Below are 17941 nucleotides of genomic sequence, written 5' to 3'. Positions count from 1 at the left end.
GAATTAAGAAGCGCAGGACAGGCGCGAGTAAATTTTATTAGGCAATACCAACTTATATATATGGACCATCGCTAAAAAGACATATATTCAGCGTCACTTAGCGAAATTCACGGCAGGCTTATCGCCTTTCCTTTGATCTGTTGTTTTTGGCGAGGCAGTACGATCGCGTCGCCTTCCTGACGGGCGACGAGGGTGAGCGCTGGCCTACGTAATGGCATCCGATAAACCTCATTGCAATCTGTACATACGTGTGTTTTTTTCCCACCAAGGAACGCTTTCAATGCCTTTTGTTTCCTTATCAAAGCTTTTCTGCACTTTTGCGCACATGGACGCAAGCTTATGTGGAGAAGAAAAAACCACACCAACACCGTATCGTTTGGCAACATTTTCCAAACCACATGCCACTCTGTATGGAAGCCCGCAGCATGCGCTCGTTCACCAGAGCGCCGCGATGCCATTAAGCGTACCCTGAGGTACGTACCTGTATAGGAGTAGCAGCAGTCGGTTCAATACTGTTGTCGCATACCGCATCGTTCCTATAGCCATGCATCGCCGTTATGCAGCCGTCATCGTTGCTAACGTGCCTCAACACCACCGTCAATATCGTTATCATGCCATCGTAACTTGATCGTCGTCATACAAGCTTCACCACGTGCCGTTCTGACGTTGTTGTCGCGCAGTGGTGCTTATATCGTTGCCAATCCGCGCCCCTGCTTGATTTGGCGTCTGGATTCTGTCGTAACTTGTAAGCTGTGACGCGCATGAACAAGTGCAAAGTTGTTTGCCGATAGATTACGCACTGCGCAGGAGGAACGATACGCATAACCGTTCGTTACGTAGCCGTTATTGAAGCGTCACTCATTCCTCAAAGAGGGTTATTGCATAAGGAGTGGGATGACGCAGGCACTCGTTCCGTGAAATCAGAGGTGATTCCGCCACCTGTCTCAGCAATGGAACGCCATTGTGCACGGTATAGCCAAGCGCGTTCTCCTGCGGACCTTTGCTTCGGCGCAAGGGCGATCTGCGAGCCGAGGGAAGCCTGGCTGCGTTGACAGTTTCGACGGCCTGCGAAGCTTCCGAGGGTAGGAAGGCGCATGCGCAAGGCTCCGCCCCTTTCCCGCGTCGCTTCCGAGAACCCATCTAACGATTTCAACGGTGCCGGTCGTTCAGACTTCCAGGAACTTCTCGATGCGGCGCGCGATTCCCCGGAAAAATCTCGGATGAGGAACGGCCCTGCGCTCGAAACGTCGCTCCGCGCAGCCCCACACCGCTTCCTCGCACCTTCTAACCGCATGGAGCAGCAGTGCCTTCGTGGTAGCACTGGCCATGTCAGTCAATGTTACGACAAATGAAAATAAGCATGCTTCCAAAGCCGGTTGTACTATCGTTGTAATGACTTGAGTTTTAAATATCTACATATGCATCAATGCTGCCGGGGCAGCCGCTTTTATCACGCATTCATTTACCGACAGTGAAAGGAACAGCACAAAACATCTGCGATTGTGCGCAGTTCGGCGTGGAAGGAAACGTCGTTTTCCGCAGGCGAAATTCGAAGCCTTCGCTTGCTGTTCGTGTCGTCATCATCACCAGCCTATATCCACGTCCGCTGCAGGTATTCTTATGGCTGCGCACTTCGCCGTCCCCCTTGGCAGCGTTCGAATCGGTTCATTCGCATGGAATGCTATAATTGTGCAGCTTACGCACAGCGGCAAACTACCGCACCAACCCATCTTCCGGTGCATCTTTTTTTACTCCGGTCAACTCAGATACAAACATTCTCTCGTTCTATAGGGCCCACTTTTCTTCTCTCGACATTACCTTTGTGTTTCCCGTATTCAGACCGTCCTCAACGCTTTCTTGGTTTAGATCCTGAGTTTTTTGTTGCATTTTGTCGCCGCTATTGAAGATCACGAGGTAACCTGCCAACCGAAAGATGCTCATATAGTCTCCTTCAATACTTATTCGTAGTTATTTCCAGTGTAGTCGTTTGAATACCTATGCAGTGAAACCACACTGAGCGATTGTATCAACTTGCCTGGCCCGTTTTATTTTTGTTTTTCTTGCGGAGAAGCAAGGTAGCTTTGTAGATGTTAGCCAAGACATTCGCATGCCTTAACTACTTTTTGGCGTCACAATGCTTCCGAGGCCGTTGGTGTCTGTATACCGAGTCTAATAAGTGCACTTTTGTAGTCTATACGAAAGCCATATAATTGGTTTGCTGAACTAAGGGATCACGTGGCTGTAATATATGGTAATCGCGGATAATTTGAGCCTAGGAGACGCCTACCGACGCCTACTTTTGCTTAACTTTGTTTTGCGACAAAGCGGATGCAGGCGATGCGGAGCCAAATAGAGCCGAAAGGACGAAGTTTAGACAAATCCGTGTACTACCCATCATTCCCATGCTGGCTGAAGCGCCATGCGTTGCAGCTCCCATAGACACTAGCGCCAGAGTTCCCTCTAGCGTATCTATAGGAAACTCTGTGGTCACAACCAAGGGACGAAGACGAGACTGATCATTGAAATGTTCGGTCGTACATTAAAAAACACGATAGAACCGTCGACGAACCTGGAAACTGTTACATTGCTCCTCAGCGTCTTCAGCTGCGTGGACAAGCGTCGGTCAGTGAATACAGATCGCTTAAAATAGGCGCTAAGCAAGAGCCGATACACACTCCTGCTTTCTGTAGGAAAGGAATCCTTGGAATGAACGTGGAAGCTAAATAGAATCCGAGCAGTTCCAGGAACGCGCCCACTGAAAGACCGGTTTCACAAGACAAGTTTACGGAGCCGAATTCGTCGATGCACCCTTCAATGCAAGGCAAAAGCTCGTTATGGGTCAAGGAATAATAGAGATCGTTTACATAGATAGCGAAGGTGTTAAGGACTTCATTGGCATGAGTGGCTAAAAAAGCCCCTCATTAATGAATGTACTGTGTGACCCATCACCTCCTTTCTGGGGGCAGGACGCTGTGCCGGCAGGACACCGGATTGGCGGGGACCGGTTTCGAGTGCCTCAGTGTTGGCAGACTCGGGGCTTTATAAACAATCTCTTTTACGGTCTTGCTTACTATCGCTCATCATGCAAGGATATAAATAAACCCCTGTCCTCTTCCTCACTGCAAAAGAAGGGCTAAGGGGACCGGCGGTGGGGCCAGCTACCGTTGACCCGAGTTGTAAGAGTGGGCAGACGAGATGAAGTTTGCGGGATAACGTGGCTGCTGCAAGCACAGGACCGGTTCCATTGGCGAGAGGCCCTGCAGTGGGCGCAGTCAGGGTGATAGTATATGTGACGCTATGAAACCGGCACAGACGCCATGCTTTTATTCTATAGGCACCGTACAGTCGAGTATGTAACTGCAGCGACGCAAAGCCTAGCGGATAAAAAAGCAATAATAAGACGGTCAAAATTGAACGCGATGGACCTCCCTGCATGAGTGGGCGGTTGTGGCCGGGCTACACGGGGGACGCGTGCCCCTAACGGCCAATGTCAGCGAACTTGGGACGGGCCAGTGCGAGCAACGCAGCTGCCTCTAGCCAGTGGACGGTGCCTCTTCGTCAGCTTCTATGGACGAGAAAACCTGGGCCAGGGGGCGCTACGGCGCCTGCTAACAGCGCGTCCCCAATGTGGAAATGACGCGCAGCGCGGTCGCGTCGTGGCGCAGTCTCCGCTTTGTTTACGTTGATGCGTCCGCGTTTTCCTTCGCTGCGCGTGCTCACGACGACCAGTTTTCGACGGCGGCAGGTCGCCTGCTTGCGGAAACAGCGATGCAAAGATTGCAATGTGGATTCAAGAAGATTGCCGACGCCGACAGCTTTATTTCGTGGCGGCAACCTCAAGAAAGGGGAGCGTCTGCTTCCACATGTGTACGGCGTTGAACAAATTGTCGACGGTGATGTCGCAGTGAAAGCCAAGTGCGTGTCGCAGGTGTCCGACAAGATTGTTCACGACGTCGAGTTAGAGGGGATTCTTTAACGGGAAAAAAAATCGAAGTGCGCGGTAACAATGGTCTTCTTGCGCTTCGTCTTTATACAAATGGGGTCGTCGTGGCCGCGAATCGAGCTCGCGTCGTCAAGCTTAGCGGCGCACAACACATGCATTTAACTGACACGGCGGGTGCCACTATAAATTCAACTATGCGACACGACTAAACAAAGCGGTCGCACGCTAAAAACAGGCTTATTGCGTTTCTTCGAGCGGTCGCGACATGGCATGCGAATGCGGAATTATGCGACTTACTTGACTCGGCGCACTGCAGTTATCCATGCTTGTCGTCTGTCCTTCTCGTACCACTTCCCCGGAAATCTGTAGAACTTCACGGTCGGCCTTCGACCTTTCGTGTTTTCGTGGCTGTTGTGGTAATCAACAACACAGCAGTACTGCGTGCCCGCTTTCCTGGTTGGTGCGGTCGCGCTCGCCATCGCGAAAACAACGCACGCGCGCGCTCGCGCCGTAGAGAACGCAGGCGCGCGCCTGCGCAGACGCGACCTTCAAGAGCTCCGCGGGTCCGCCAGGGGAGCATTCGGCGCTGGCGTCGCGAGCGCGATCTTTAGGTTGCCTCGTCTATTCGCCGCGAGATCGGGCTACAGGTGGCAGCACCGTCGCCGCGCTAGTGTGGATGGGCGGTTGTCGGCGCGTATAGAAACGCACACAAGACCACTTTGTTGTGAGCGGTTTGACCCGATTTCCGGCAAAGAAAATGCGTTGACTGCAGCTTTCTGGTAATAGGTGCGCTCTTCATTCCCGAATTAATGCACGAAGCGCGCCGAACGTTACTATTACTTAAGAGTAGCGCATTCTGCCAACGAATCGGTAGCCCGCCTTCGGCAAGTCGGCGTTTTCGCAGTGGATGACGTTTTCTTGTTGTTTTATCTGCACAGGTTTTCTTGTGTTCCACCTATATACGCACTGCTGTAGCGCGACTGAATCAATTATTACTTTTTGTTCACCTGGATACCCCCCAACAAAAGAAAGCCCGTATTCCTGCACGATGAGTTCAAATAGCACTTTCTTATTCATCCGCATTTCTTATTCAGTTCTTCATGAATGTAGGACAGTTGATAGGTTTACTGAGGAAGGCTACGTGGCTGACAGCACTTTAGCGCTACGGGGACGTTTAACACACACGCTTTTTTGTAACGGTACACGAAGGTAACTGTACAGCACGGAACTTCTTCGATTGATTACTTCCCAGAGTAATGGAAAAAGCCCGGTTATTTCATGCGGCCAAAGTACGTTTTTCATGCGAATAATTCCGCTGCCTTCCGTCATCTATAACAACGCAACACCAACGCTCAAGATAATGTAAGAAAAAAGATGGTGGCTTCGCGTGAAATTACTGCGACATAAATGTAAAGCACGCCGTTTGGATTTTTTTGACCATCAGGGCTCTTTAACACGTACCTAATCGAAGTACGCGGTGTTTTTGTATCGTGGGACTGGGACCGTACACACTAAAGCTCGTCGCGTAACCTAGAAACGAGTCCCGAAGTAGTACACCTAGCCACAACGCGCAAGGCACGAGACCTTTTTTTTACCACCGACCTGCTAAAAGGCTACTTCACATGAGATTTAATACTTCTCATCTTTAGGGCAACGCCTAGTGCACTTTGCAATGCGCTTGAACCACAGAGCGGCACCTACACTGATATGCCTCTCGTGAACAGAGGGTACGACGACCACACACAGCACTCTCGACAAGTGCACTCACTGATATTATTACAGTACATATCTAGCCGATCAAGGCCAAATGCTTCTTTACATCGTGTTAGGCATAATACATACGTATTACCGCTTTTTGAGCACCTGCACGGCGTACGCGCACATGCAAACACAACGTGGCTAGCAGGCGACGCATGGAGCAATCCACACTAGGCGCGGTTCGGCCAGCAGCCGCTAGGCGGCGACTCCGCTCGATCTCGCGGCCAATACTCCCGGGCAACTTTTCTTGGCAATGAAGGGAAAGCTATGAGGGCGGAGCGTCTGGGCATGTACTGCTAGGCGAATTAGTCCGGTTTGGCGCACGTCTCGTAACGCCGTGGAAAGTGACTGCTAGTACTGCTAGCGTTGCATTCCGATGCAAACGCTGCTTAGCGTCTAACGTACGGGTAAAAGGAGCGACTTTTTCACGCACGCAAAAACGCAAAGTGACAACTTATAAAGTAAAATAAATGCATATATCTCGCTTGTGAGCGCTGCGTTCCGTCTCAAAAAGCTACTTGTAGAAAATGAAGGAGTATTTTATATATCTCACGCAGAAAATACGGACGCAATTCTGGGACTACATTCATTAGCGGTAGGATACGTGCATTGTGGCTCTGTAGCCTTCGCTTCATTGCCATGAAAAGTTGTCCGCGAGTATTGGCCGCGAGGAGTTACGGAGTCGCCCTCTATCGGACGCGCCTCGATTGCGTGCTAGGTATACAGGACACCGCCGGCGCGCTCCCCATAGGTTTGGCTGTCGGCTCTACAAAAAACATGGTTGATCCCTCCGTCATAGAAATCGGAATAACACGAAAGTAAAGCGTGCCCTTACAGAAGTAACTGAATGTTTCCTGTACACTGATATAAGAGAGTTTGCACAATGTATATTGATGTCTGGCAGCTATAGCACCGTTTAACGTGGATTTTCCCACTTTGATGATTGGTGGTACATCTCCATACCGACGACTAACGTCCCTGCTTAATGATTAAACAACCCCTTGTGGTAGCTGCTGTAGTTAACGGTGAAAGCGTAATCAGAGAACGAGGTGTGATAGCCTGAAGAGCGTCGTATATTGGACGCAGAACTTTGTCGCCATCCCGCGGCATGTTAAAATGTGATTGAACACCACGGCCGGACTAGAGGGAAACGCAAAGCGCGTCGTGCCGCCCCGGTACCCCGGCCGCGATTTTTCTAGGGGCGAGCGCGTGAGCGGGGAACGCGGTGTTACAGCCTGGTGGGGCAGGCGCGCGTCGCAGAGCTATGAGCGAGGCCGACCGAGGCCAACGCTTTTACGATGCTGAGGGAGCCTACATGACCGGCAACGGCCGGTCATGTAGGCTCCCTAACGACGCTTGGCTAAGGTCGCCACCTCTCGGTGTGTTAAGGCATTGACAACATTGAACTTCTATTGAAAACGCGCTGAATGGGAGGGACGTGTAACGCGTTACAGGTGCTAACCGCGGAGGCCACAGTAATGACGAAATACTTTACCGCTCCCAGAGGGCAACACCACACCACCGATCGGGAGAGTAGTAGATATAAAAGGCGTGTTTGTAAAGCCTCTAGAGTCTGTGAACGTGATGTAATTCATGTCAGGAAACAGGCAATAAAGCAAAAAAAAAAAGACCGTGGCGCAGTGGATAGCGTGCCCAGCATATGATGTTCCGGACCGAGCGGTCGTGGGTTCGATGCCCGCTGACGGAACTTTTTCTTCTTTGCCATCTGATCGTGTATATTTTTTCAACGTCATTTCCGTGACCGAAATACGTCACTGAAGTCTTGGTGGACCCCGGCATAAAACAGTTTCGTGTTAAAACACCTCGCGGAAGCCCTCCAGGGCATCTTTGTAAGTACTTTCGAAAGGAACTGTGTTCTTTACTGTCAAAATAATCTTTTTCAACGAACTGAAAGCTGTCTCTTTGCAGAAAACCGAGCACCCGCTTCACGCGGTCGCCGCGTTGGAGACCCCTGAACCGGCCTCTTGCGTGAAAGGTAGTCACTCGGTGAGTGCAAACTATGTGAAATATCTCGTTAGAGTAGACTGCCTGTATAACCAAACGGAGCATAACAGAAAGAAGCCTCAAGCCAACGATCGCACGGGTTTGCGACGACTGACGGTGCCTCTGCATGCATGTATGAGCGTCTGCATGCATGTTCGTACTGATGGTTTCGCTTTTGCTGCGAGCGCGCTTTGGCACATGGCTGTCAACTTTAGGCCGCAAAATATGAGAATTTGTGAGTACACAAACAACTACTGTTGCGCGGACGCTATCAGAGCAGTTCAAAAACAATTTCGTTACAACTACGGCTTCGGTGCGCATGGCAACTTTGTGATGTGCCGTCCCGACGATTTTTTTTTCGGTCTATATTCGTGTACGTTTCGATGCCATTTGACAAGTTGTCTCGCACTGCGTATTGATCGGTCTTCTCTGCGGGCAAATGCCGCTGCTTCTGTTTCTTTATTCAGTGCATTCGTTTCGTTTGGTGCTCACACAAAACGTGAGCAAATGCGACGCCTTTTTTTTTAATGCTCCTTAATTATCGATCCCTTTGCATTCCAGTGAACTTCACGCTCTCTGTCATCAACAAATTCATAGACCAAAGCTTCACCACTTCGACATTGCTGGTGGAAGGAGAAGCAGTCTACGAGACCGAGCATGTAGCAGCATGCAACGCCAAGGAAAAGAAAGAAAATCCAGTAACCTTTGCCGGACTTGTTCTGCAAACGTCGGCTGTGAACTAGGACCCACATGAACTTGAAATAGCGGTGAATAGAAGTTATTGCAGCAACCAGCAGGCGCAAAACAGGATAGCAATTATTTGGCGAGTATGCCAGCAATTTTGGCCGCAGTGTCGTGTCTAACGCCAACAGGGTGGCATCTTTCCCACGTAAATAAATGAGGCTCCAAGAAAATACATGGCGTTGGAGAGGCCCAACGTGAGTTTGAGAGTGGCACAAATAAATTTGGGCTTTTTAGCCCATTGTGTTTGCGTCAGGGGAATGCAAGCTCGACTGAAAAAATGTTATTGCCTACATAAATGCAGCACACAGCCGCCGGATTTGACTCTCGCTAGTCCACCAGCAAACGTCGCGTAGCTTATGAAGGCAAAAGCCTTAGATGCCTCTTCAAACGGGAAGATTGACCGACGGCGGCGTCAAGACGAGTGATGCCGCCGTGATGACGTCATCATGACTTCACAGATCTCCTAAATTTGTAACTTCATTATGACACCACCATGATGTGATATAGCATGATGTCACATGATGACGTATTCACACGACATGGTCCCTTTGCATTGCCTGCGTGACTGGTGGGCCGATCACAGAGGCAATGCAAAACTTATGCAGCTTATGAAGGCGAAAGCCCTAGATGCCTCATCAAGTGGGAAGATTGCCCGTCGGCGTCCCGCGTCGGCGGCGTCAACACCAGTGATGCAAAAAATGATCGTCACATGATGGTGTCACCTTATGACGTCATCATAACGTCACAGATCGCCAAAATATGTAGCATCATTATGACGTCACATAACGTGACGTCACATGATGACGTATTCACACGTCATGGTCGCTTTGAATTGCCTCCGTGATCGGTCACGGAAGCCGTGCAAAACCGCGTTAGGTGCAGAACGCTTTTGGAGGGGGGCGCGGGGAATCAGTACAACTACTGACAAGAAGAAGATGGCTTTCGCCTTCTAGTCATCTTTAGCGAATGCATAAGGGACATATTGTAATAAAGAAACTTAGCGCAATTGATAATTTGCACAAAGCACTCACAGAATCACACACGCACACACTCAAGACACACACACCACACACAGCGCTTACTACCAACTGTTTATTGTGCATGACAGACCAGCTTATATACGTAAACGTTGAAGCGCGAAAGCAATGACCAACAAAGATGCGTGTCACAAAAGTCGCATATGATTAACATTGCCTGCGCATAATGTCCTAACGTACGCCATGAAAAGGGTTTCTTTTTTTGTCACTTACGCCCAAGGCGAAAGGGCTCTAATTCTTCGCTAAGAATGGTGTGCCGTAAGCGTACGCGCACCGCTTAGTGTGTGTTAGCGTGGGCCGTAAGACGAGCATCCGAGCTGCTCCTGATCATGTGTCTTTGTTTTGTCTATTTTTATGTTGTCTATTTTTGTTTTGACTGCTTGCCGTGAAGGCCACTGCCAGCAGAGCATGAGCCTTAAGATGAACATCTGAGCTACGTGACGTGATTTTGTTTTGTCTAGTATGGAACTGCTTGCCGTGAAGGTCACCGCCAGCAGAGCCAGAGCCTTAAGACGTGCATCCGAATTACGTCTCAGATCATGTGCTTTTGTTTGTGTTATGTCTGAACCACCGGACGTTGTGTCCGAGCCACGTTGCAGATCATGTGCTTTTGTTTTGTCTATTGTTAAACGGCTTGCCGTAAACGTCACCGGCGGCGGAATCTGAATCACGGGACGTTGTATCCGTGCTACGTCTTAGACCGTGTGCCTAGGCGACCGCGTGACTGGTGTTTTGTCTGTGAGCTACTGGTTCGCCCGTGAAGGACACCGAAAGTGAAGTGTGAACCATGCCCGGTAGCAACCAGTGCCTACGTGACCGCTTCAAGGATGCATCGACACTACACTAGAAGCTGGGGCCGGCGGCCAGAGAAACGTATAAAATACGGCCCCATCCTATGCTTCATCAGTCTGCTCTACGCCGGAGAAGAGATCCACGCTGGGCAACTCCCGGGACACAACGCAGCCACCCAGCACCCCCGGTCATCGTCGAGCCGCCGCTGACCCATCTCGCCAGCTTCGACGGCCGCTCATGAACGGCGCCGGTGTTGAAGGACTCTGCTGCGCCCGGTTACGTATGTCAATCGCTTGACTTAGTGGACTGCGAACTCTAATTGTTGGTTAACCTCTTGCTGTTTGGTCTTCCATCCGATATTGCTCATTGTCGCTACATATTTCAACTTTCATGCATGCTACACTCATTCGGAATAATTGTAGACTGTATAACTAATTCACCTTTGTGTTAAGGATAAATGTTCGGTTATCTTTGTTTAAACGCATTATTAAAGCTTGTTGTTCTTTGATTGGAGAAGGCCCTTGACTCTTTCATACCGGCGATTGGCGCAAGCCATACACCAGAGGCCCAACCCCCATGCCACTTCTTGGGAGAAGCTTGTGCTTCGGCCCCGAGTCGTGACAATGCGCTTGAGCGAGAAAAGCGATGCAGGAACGAGCCACCACCCATCAACGTAAAAAAGTAAAACTCTTAAAAAAACGAAAAAACGGAAGCAGATAGCCCGCTAGCAGCAACAGCTTGTCTCGAGAAAAGATGGGTGTGTGTGTCAGCTTGTCTCGAGAAAAAAGGTGTGTGTGTGTCTTGAGTGTGTGCGTGTGTGATTCTCTGAGTGCTTTGTAAAAATTATAAATTGCGCTAAGTTTCTTTCTTACAATGTGACGAGTTACCAACTAGCCCAACAACAAGTTTTAATAAGCATAAGGTACCCTGTGCGTTTTTTAATTCAACGTATCTAAACAATGACTCGCGCATCTGCAGCCGATTTTGTGGACGCTGAGCACGGGGCCGACGATCAAGAGGTCGCACAGGAGAGTTCTGAGATGGCATCGAACGTGGTAAAAGGTAGCGCCTTTTCCATCCTGTGGCAGATAAGCATCATTTGCCGGCGGGAAGCGCGTGCGAGCCCATCGTCTCAGCGCGAGCTGTCTGCTACTCACCGAACATCGCAGGCCCGACGCAGTAACGAAAGTCTTCGTCGCGGAAGTGCTTGTTGCACACAAGACTCGTAGCTGATGGCTACTCACCGGTTCTTAGCTTTAGAACCCATGCTTCACGCAGTTTCTTGTCCCGCGGTTACCGGTGCCGGCTGACACTGGGCTCCGTTGCGTAAGCTCGGCACTGCGGCACCGAGTGGTAGAGCCCCATGTTCGTCGCCTTCGGAGGCAGCCACTCTATTACAATGGTTTCAATTGAGGAGAAAGTGAGAGAAAACTTCCGAATTTGGACAGACCGCAGCGCATGTGGGACTTGAAACTCGTTTTCGAAGCACGCGGCAGTGCTCCACAAGCAGCCGACGCGGCCGCTGAGACCACGTGATCCTGCCAAGCACGTCACGCCGACGGTGGCGCCGGCGTTTACAGTGGTGGGCCTCGAGGGCAATACCTGACTGGCTTCATACGACCAAGGTTGATTGGGCGATGTCTGTTCCTGCGGAGTACAAGGGGCGGTTTCGTGTCTTTTGTTGTCTCAGCTGTTTTGGTCGTAGGGGCAGTCTTGATCGCTGCTGGTGAAGGGGTTTTTGACGACGTTCCTTTATGCGAAGACGCCCTTTGCTTAAAATGCTTATGTGAATTTCTCTTTGCTTTAAAATGCTTTCTTTACGACGTCGTCCTTTCAGCCGTGATCGTGCCTTTGATGAAGTTTTCGTTGGTTGTTGTGCTTGTCGGAGGATCGAGCTAAGTCCTCCTGAAGCATGAACTGCTGCGGAAGGGCAGTGGCTTGGCAGTGGCACTGGCATACCTCGTGAGGTATGCGGTGGGAGTTACAAGCAACTGAAGAGCAACTTTACGCAAAACCAGGTGGTGGTCCACGTATGCCAGACGAGTAGTGAAGCGAAGCGGGTAGTTGAATATTGACTTGATTTTCGTAGCGGAGTGGAGAGGTGACGGAAAGCCTGGTGGAAGGTTGGCTCTCTTGCGGCCTGGATGCGTTTCGATCAGCACAGGGTTTACCTTGTCTGTTGGGAATTGTAAATTCCTATGCGGCGTTCGAATGCACGTGGTATATTCGGAATATTCAAACGATGGGGCAATTGACGATTTTCACACATGAGGTCTTGTTTGGCTAATATGCTTGCTGCGTGAAGGCTTGCCGTTACTGTGACGAGCGAGTAAATCTTCATCGTGTTGTTTAAAACGGTGATCACTTCCACTTTGATCTTTTAGATGCGAAGTATCTTAAGGCGGAGCTCAATCCGGTGGTGGTGTGTGCGGCGTGACCACCCTTACTGCGCATGCGCATACCCTCTCCACACACCACCTCTCCACTCCCCCTCACCATTCCCCCTGTCCTCTACCCCTCTCCCCTTTCCCCTCTCCAGTCACCCTCTCCCCCTTCCCTCTCCCCTTCCTCTCTCCACTTCCCCTCTCCCCCTTTCCTCTCTTCCTCTGAAACGCGGGCTAGACATGCCGAAATCCTCTCCTGCGCAACGCCGCGATGAGCTCGAGCGCATGCGCGTCCCCTCCCCTTCTCTCTCCTCTCCTACGCTGCCTCCCTCTCGCCCGCCTGTCGACCGCGTTCCCCGCTCGCCCTGTGAGAATTAACGGCCAGGCTAGATGGAAGATACGACGCGCGTAGCGTCCCTCTTCGCGTTCCACGACGCGAGGTCGGTAGCATGCCCAACGAATGCCAACGGAACGCGATCGTGCAAGTGCTCCGGCTTCGCATCGCCTCATGGTCCCCTTTAGCGGGAGATGGTGTAATTTTTTCAAGATTCATTGTTTTGGAAAATGTGCGTCAGACAGAATCGAAACGCCTCACCGGTGACGTAATCGTTGAAATTGGAGGCCGTGTCCTGTTTCGTCCATGATACAGCGGTCGCGTGGCGTTCGAAAAGGTTGAACCAGTCTTCTACAGGTCCATCTGTCGATGGTGCTGCCATGATGCTGGTTGCTGTGTAGGACCTGCTGAGTGGTCCATGCGTGGTCAGGGCGTCTTGTTGAAAACCTAGTCGATGATGCGATGAAGTGGCTGGCAGGTCTTCATCTCGTCGGCTTGTGTGATGCTATGAATGAGAGAGGTGCAACGGCCCAGACGCCATACTTTTATTCTTTTGCACGCGCCACCTCTTCTTCGTCGGCTTCTACCTGACTGGCTTCATACGTCACATATACAGGGTGTCCTAGCTATCACGCAGCACGATTAAAAAAAAAGAGGAACGGCGTTACGCGAAGCGAACCTGCTGCATATTGTTCCTAGTGCACTAGTAGCCACTGCTTTTTTTCCGTTAATGAGGTTTAATTAATTAGTCATAACTATAATTGTACCTCGACAAGTACTCACCTAATTGTCAAAATGTCAATGAGGCGTATGTAGGAATGTTCAAAGCACATCTAACCGCGCAATTTTTAACACCGTACTAATTACGTGTTCATTTTTTCCGGCTGATAAAGAAAGCCCGCGAAATATGAAAATTTTGCGGGCTCTCTTGATCCACCGGAAAAAATGAGCGCGCAATTAGCACGTTGTTGAAAGTATCGCAGTTAGATAAACAATATACAAATATTCTGCGACAAAAGTAACACCATTCTTGTGTTTCCGTCGATGCCATCCTTTATTTCATGGGCATTATAGATAAACTTGAACAGCGAGTGGTCCTTCAAGGCAAAAGGCGCACCATCCTCGATGTCGGCAGTGTTTTCTTGTTCTTGGCATCTATTGGAAGCCTTCACAGTATGCTTCAGCTGTTCTTCTTCTTCTTAGCTGATTTTATGCCTTGCCGTTTCGGATCACTTCTTCTTCTTCGAGGAATATATCGGTGCCCAGAATCTTCGTCTCAATTGTCTTCTCATTCAAATACACCGCCTTGGAAGGAAAGAGGAGACGATAGTGTGGCGCAAAACACGAAAAGAAACACCAAGAGGCAGAAAGGAGTTGTAAATTATAAGTCGGCCTCGTACTCTGTATGTTGGAGTTTTGCCCTGCAGTGTCATGTCCTTCGGCAAGTACCAACTCGCCCAAGAAAAACTAATTGTGGAACGACAGCACGACAGGAAAGCAACCATACAACACAAATGAAACAGATTGGATGCAGCCATGTTGGTTGTTTTCGTCACGATTATTGACGCAGTGCTGGCTTAATGAATGTGGCTCAGTTTGATCCAAACAGATTGAGGATTTGGCTCAGTTTTGATTAGAAACTGCTTTCTTGAGTTTACAGAATAAGGAATTACCCCATTTTGATTTACAATTGATTTAAAAGTGAAGGATACTTAGGCGCGCTGTACTCTCCTGTGAAATTTATATATATGTGTGTGTGTGTGTGTGTGTGTGTGTGTGTGTGTGTGTGTGTGTGTGTGTGTGTGTGTATTGTGGGAATCGAGTGCGCCCTCCCCTTTGGCACCTCGCTCCCCAGCTAGTGGGTGCTGGCCCCGCGCGGCTCGAGCGCCGGGAACCGCCGTTAACCGGCGACATGGCTACCGTGGCTACTCCGCCAGGCCTTTTTGCCTGGTGCGAGCTGCGAGCCATGCGTCGGTCTTCCCCGCACAGCTCCACGTGTCCGGACATGTCTGAACACTGCTCGCGGCACACTGCGCTAGCCTACGTCACTGCGCTTTGCCGGTCCTCATTGGCCGCCAGTGACAATTCCCTCTCCTATGAGCTCGCTTCTGTCTGGCGCTGGCTCGCCGCGTCAGATGCTCTCAGGCCCGCACGAGAGGTTGACGCGCTGCTATTGCAGGCGGCTTCTCGTTCGCGCGCTTCGGTGGTTCCCCCTTTGTGTGGTAACCGTAGCGCCGCAGGCAAGTGTACTCGATCGGCCTTGCGGAGTTACCCTGACGGCCCGCAATCCCGTGATTGTCGCACTGTGCTGCATCTTGGGTTAATAAACGCGTGTTTGTTGACATCCTGCGTCGAGTACCTTTTCTGCGCCGTGCCGGAGCGTCGACGAACCCTGCCGTAGCGTCTTTGTTCGGTGCGGCAGTGGAGAACATCGTGTCCCTCCCCGGTGTCGCCTCGTAGGGCAAGCGTCTCGCAAACCTATCTTCACAATATATATATATATATATATATTGTCATGTGGTCGTGACGTCGACGAAGACCGCAGGCAACGTGTCCACGAGAAAACTCTTTATTTGGCCGAACTTGTGGCCTAGAAACGGAAAGTTAAAGGGGTCATGAACCACTTTTCCAAGTAATGATGTAATGACCTCAGTGTTCTCCCGAATCGATTGCCGCAAAGATTTCTCGAATCCGTCAAGAAAAACGCCAGGCCTGCGCTAAAACCGCAGCACAGTCACAGCGAAAGCTGGAAGAGCGGCGTCTCTAGAGCCCGTTGTAAGCTCTCTTGGGGCTACAATACAAGTACACTAGAAAGGTACCCACACTACGCCATAAATCACAATTTTTGTGAAGTTGGGAAGCACATACTAAGCCATTATTCGTCATTCTGCGGGGAAGCGAGGCACCAGCTACACGTCTGTAAGGCATTATGTGCACTTTGTTGACGCGACGACTGATGACGATGAATTATGGCTCAGACCTTTGTAATGGGTTAGAAGCTTTAAACGGCCCACCAGTTATGTAATTTGCATTGCGTGACGCCCGGTCGCTATTTCCCTCTCCCGTCATGCTCTATAACATACGTTGACGTGGGAGAGAGACGGGGGGGGGGCGAAGAACTTTACTGAGACCCCGAGGAAATGGATCATGCGCTTATGGGCTTCCTTGGCAACCAATACAAGTGCACTTGCGAGGAACCCACTACGCTATAAATCATTGTAATTTTTTAGAAGTAGGGCAGCAGGCACTGTGCCATTTTTTGTCATTCTACGGAGAGCATTGGTACCTGCTAAACGCATGTAAGGCATTATGCGCACTTTGTTGATGCTGTGCCTGATGACGATGAAGAATTATGGCAGAGTCCTTTGTAATGGGTTGGAAGCATTCAACAACCTACTCGTTGCGCATTTCCCATTGTGTGACGCCTGGTTACAGAATTCGCGTTGTGCGACGCTTGGTGCTTATTTTTACTCTTCTACCACGCTATATTGCATATGCTAATGTGGTTCCTTCCCGACATGAAGCCTGTATAGGACCTTTTTGCAAAGCAGTTTCAAGCACCGGCATGGCTGAGAGGTTGAATACTGGGCTCCCACGCAGAGGGCCCAGGTTCGTACCTCGTTCCATCCTGGAATTTTTTTTCTTATTTCGTTTTTTTTTCTTATTTCGAGCGATACTGGTTACGGACACCGGCGGCGGCGGCGGCGGACAACTACGGCACCAAAAACGGCCGTGAAATGATCTCATAACAGCTTTCGCTGTAATAAGTGGAGTTACGGGGGTTTGGCGCACGCTCCCAGCGCTTTCTCTCTTTTCTCGTGCCGACGAGCGCACTGGAAGCTAGACAGGGAGGGATGGCACGGGGGAAAGAAGTTACGTCAGCGCGCGTCATGAAACGCGATCGCTCTCCCGCTGTGTTTCGCTTGCGCGAGTGCGGCTACCGTGTACCGAGGAGTGCGGCGCCGGCAAGTGGCGGCACCCCGCGGCAAGAAGCGCATCTGATCCGAACGCCGCTCTCGATTTACGTCGGCTATCGGCCAATAAGTATGCTATGTCTCTTGCGACGTAAACTGGCAGATCCGCGACGTCAACGTGCAGACGCCCCGCCCACCGACGAGAGTGAGAACCGGCCTCTGAAAAGAGGGCGCCTGAGGAAACGGCAACTTCGCGCTCCGCTTGTGGCCTTTACGCGGCGCGCACGACTGTAATATTTGGCAGAGCAGTTCATAGCCGTGTCACCTTTCCGCAGGATGTGTTTTAGGGGCGAAGCTCCTTAAGGCGGCACCCGTTCGTCCCTCGTCGTGGTCGTAGTAGTGAGTAACAAGTCTTACGCTTTGACCTCCAAGGTGGTGCCGGTGGGAGATTTCTCCTGTGCGTTGTTGAACAATAAAAAATTCGCAGCGTGCGCGTTAACTAAAAGCCGAATTCTTCTGTCTCTCATTCCCCATTAGCGCCATTGGCATGTTCCAGTAGGAAACGTTAGTAGAAGTAGAAGTGTAAGTGTTAGCTAAAAGCCGACTTCTTCTGTCTCTCATTGCCATTAGCAGCCATTGTTACCTCCAAGGTAGTGCCTGGTGAGATTTCTCCTGTGCGTGATTAACAATAAAAATTTTGTTCAAAACGCCGTTGATTGATGAAATAAACCAACGAAAGACGCCAGATGTTTTGTAAAAGCAGAACGAAAGAACGCCAGATGTTTTTCTTAAAGTGTAGTAGTTTATGTAGCCACCTCGCCCGATCGTCACGGGCGAGGTGGACCGGCAACGGCGCGAGGACCCTGCCGTACGAGAGTTAAATCACACTAAAGACATACTTTGCGGGCGATACACTCTAGTGAGCTTTCAACTTTTCGTCTTAGTGTACATGATAAAGAAATTATTCTCTACGAAAACGCAAGGCACACCTTGAGCAATATGTTTGGTTTTGGGACGCTAAATGGAACCAT

The sequence above is a fragment of the Rhipicephalus sanguineus genome, unplaced genomic scaffold (assembly GCF_013339695.2).
Source record: "Rhipicephalus sanguineus isolate Rsan-2018 unplaced genomic scaffold, BIME_Rsan_1.4 Seq560, whole genome shotgun sequence".
NCBI classification, from domain to species: Eukaryota; Metazoa; Arthropoda; class Arachnida; order Ixodida; family Ixodidae; genus Rhipicephalus; species Rhipicephalus sanguineus.
The sequence above is the reverse complement of the archived record's forward strand: the minus strand, read 5'-3'. Positions refer to the sequence as shown.